The following is a 3,796-nucleotide window of genomic DNA, read 5'->3' as shown; positions in this document are numbered from 1 at the left end:
TCTAGAAATATTATATATTTGACTTCATTTTCCTTTTGTACTCAAAAGAGTCTTTGACTTTTAGAAGCTTGTAAGACCCAGCATACTTGGATTTGTTACTGTCTCTGCAATTCTACGTTCTACAGTTAGAAAATAGATAATAAATGAAATCAGGTGTCCAGAAATTTGATTTAATGATGAACTCAGTGGCTAGCATTGACTATCAAGAGGAGCTGGAATAGTATAACATTGCCTTGTATTTGTTGTTCTGGGTTTTTCTTGAGACTTTTTGAGGATAACTAAAAATTTTAAAATGATTTATAGCAACATAAAAATGGGGGTGGGAGTAAAATAGTCTACACTGGGGAAAAAGAACAACGGGGCTTGTCTGTGACAACTATAATATTCTCTTTAATTCAATAAATTTGTTTAATTTATTCATGTATTCTTTCACTTATTTGGTAGATTCTGAGTACTCACTGTGTTGCCAACAGAGTTCCAAGCTGTGGGTTGCATTTTTAAATAGGGTGACAGAAAGTGCCACTTGAGGAAATATAGTAGAAGGAAATGCACACATGCACACGTGCGCACGCAGACACACACACACACACACACACACTGATAGAATTTATTCAGGAAATAGAAAATTAATGATATAAAGAAGAAAGGGCAACTGATAAAGTGACATTCTTGAGTAAGCAAAAGAGAATAGGATATAACTCAGATAAGATAGGGTTAGCCTTAACTAGAGGTATGGAAAACTCACTGACTATGGGAGAAAGTTGAATATGCAGATATTGGTCTTGAAAAGTGAGTAGACCTGAGAGTAGGAGTTTATAGAAGGTAATTCTGAATGATTCTGTAGGAGGTTTTGATACTTTCCGGCTGCTTATGCCCTAAAAAGGCAGGGTTGAATAGTTGTGACAGAGAACATATGGCCTACAAAACCTAAAATATTTACTACATTGCTGCATTTTCAGAAAAAGTTTGCCAGATACTGTAGCTTCTGGTTCCAAGTTAATTTTGCAGTCAACAACATTTTTAATCTATACATGTGTACCATGACTTTTTACAAGGCCATGGAACAGAAAAGCCACTGGAATTGACAGTGTCTCCCATTCTTTCCCCTACTCATGATGGCTGATTCCTTTTCTCAACACACCTTTAAAGAAACTCCTTTCAAGATCATTGATGATAACGCCCATGGTTCATACTCTGGGCAACCTTCATCTTGTTCTCTTGACAAATTTGAAGCATATTAACACATATAAACTAGGTAAACTAAATATTCTCAACATCCTAGGATCATGCTTTTCATCTTCTTTATGTGTAAAATTTCAGCTCAACTTTCAAGAAAACAGGAAAGTCATGGATGACTTACAAATTACTGTCTTGGGAATTTGTAAGGCATTAACCAGAATGAAAAGGAGGGGGTATTAGGTCCATGGAAGAAGTTAGAAATTGCGAATTGGGCTAGAAAGAAAAACTATTTTAATTGGGGTATTAGGTCCATGGAAGAAGTTAGAAATTGCGAATTGGGCTAGAAAGAAAAACTATTTTAAGAATCATTAGCATATAGATGATGGTTGAGCCTATGGGAGTAGAAAAAATTGAGAAGGCTATGGGTTATTCAAGGAAGTTAAAAAATAATCAGAAGACAATAGTGAATCAATTGAATCAGTTAAACTCACTGATTTCCCCTGCCCCCCAGTCCTCACTATTTCCAGCATTAAGTATGGAGTTTGAGCTAAGTAGTAGAGTTAAAAATTAAAGATGGATGAAACGGAACACTAATCATGATTTTCTACATCATTTGGCACAAATTGGATGGATTTATAAAATGTGCAGCATTTAACCATATTTGATCCCATTTCTATGAGAATTAATTATTTAATGCATTGTCATTACATTTACAAAAACTTGCAAAAATCCAAGCAATATTTTATTTAGATTTTAACACAATTATTATGCAATTTCTATAGAGTTTATTTGAAATTGCACATTCCTTCTCTGAATCTGTTGGTTTCATCCTTACTTGTACCAAGCCACTTCTCATGTTTTACATGTGACTCAAAACATGTCGAGTGCTATATTTGTTGAATGATGAACAGAACTTTTACTAAGTTCACAACTTTCCCACTTACTTTTTAACATTAAAATATTGTTTCTCATGATAGCAGAATCAAAGCAATGTTGCCCTGTGATAATCCTTCCATTTTCTTGTTTCAATCTATAACGAGCAATAAAACTGTCAGCCTCTAAATTCTTCCTCTGCCCACCTCTCTTTTTATAACCTTGAAGTTCATTTATAATGGAGGAAGCTGTTAGGTGCACTGTTGGTGGGCTGGGTTCTCAGAAGTATAAGGTTTCACAAAGAAAGCAGATTCTAGGTAATTTTTTTTAATTTTCGCAAAGTTTTTCTCTTTTAAAATAAAGGCAAAGGAAGCAGCTAAACATATGACTGATCCAATTAGAAAATTAGAAATAATAATTTTAAAAACTACAAATTCAAACTAATGTATTAAATTAGTTTAATTTAAACTAAGAAATTTTGACTAGATGACTTTTTAAGCAAAGCATTTTCATATATATATGTACTTTTATAATTCATTATTTTGTCTTTTGCATCTTAGATGCCATGGGGGGGGCAAATGGCTGTTTTTAAAAATGTAATTCCTCTCTAAAAATGGTTATCTGGATCAGTGATTCACAATCCTGGCACCATTGACATTTGGGTCAGAGATGTTTATTTGTGAGTGTCTTGTGTATTGCAGGCTATTTAATAGCATCCCTGGTCTCTACCTAACACATTATACTAGTGTTCCCCCAAAAAGTTTTCAGACATTGTCAAATTTCTTCTGGAGTTCAGGGTAAGGTTTTCGATAGAAGGGGATAAGAAAGAGTAATTTAAATTTAGCAAACTTAAATTTAAATGATTTAATGATCAAAGTTGAAGGAAAAAATCTCATAGAGGTTTCACAGTTCTGGCTTGTTTATTCTATACCTTCTTCCCTTTCTTCTTTCTTCTCTATTTCCTTCTTTTCTTCCTCTTTCCCTTCTTTTGTTCCTTCCTTGCTTTAAAAGATAAATCCTATTCAACAAAATTTTGTAATGGAAGGTTAATGTGCAACCCACAGATGGGCAACTCTACCTGGGAGTGTGGTCTTGAGGCCTACTGTATTGATTATATTTTTCCATTCCCTGTATTTATTTATGAGTTATTGCCAATGTCTGCATTCTTAGAGCACTAACCCGCTTGACCCCTTTACTTTCCATCTCTCCAGCCCAGTAACCACTGAACAGGTTCTGTCTCTACTTTGGCTTCTTTAATCCCTATAAATAATTGAAGGTATGTATTATCTCAAAATTACACATAGGGCATCAGGAGATTAGATGTTAAGTGATTATCCAACTTTAATTATTTTTTCCATTACAATATAGTTTCTTAAATTGAATCTCAAATAAGGGTGAACTACTCTATTAGGTTAATATTAGATGACTTGAAATGTCATTGTTTATTTTACTTACTTAAGTCCTCTTTGTTTGCTTCCCCAGTCAACTACATTCAAATGAAAATGTAAATCTAATCAAGTCACTTTTTCTTAGAACCTCATCATGACCTCCTTCCTACTGCCTACCATATGTGAGTTAAACTCCTTCAAGCAGCAGATAAGGTTCTTTAAGATGTAGACTTTGCCTGCCTCACCAGGTTTATAACTCACACTAACAGCATCCAATTGCTTATAACTTTCTACTTCTGTCTCCACATTTATGTGAATGACATAAGCACTTACATATGTCTGCTTACAAAAGACCC

This window comes from Talpa europaea, assembly GCF_964194135.1.
Source record: "Talpa europaea genome assembly, chromosome: 3".
Taxonomy (NCBI): Eukaryota; Metazoa; Chordata; class Mammalia; order Eulipotyphla; family Talpidae; genus Talpa; species Talpa europaea.
This window is presented reverse-complemented; position numbering follows the sequence as displayed.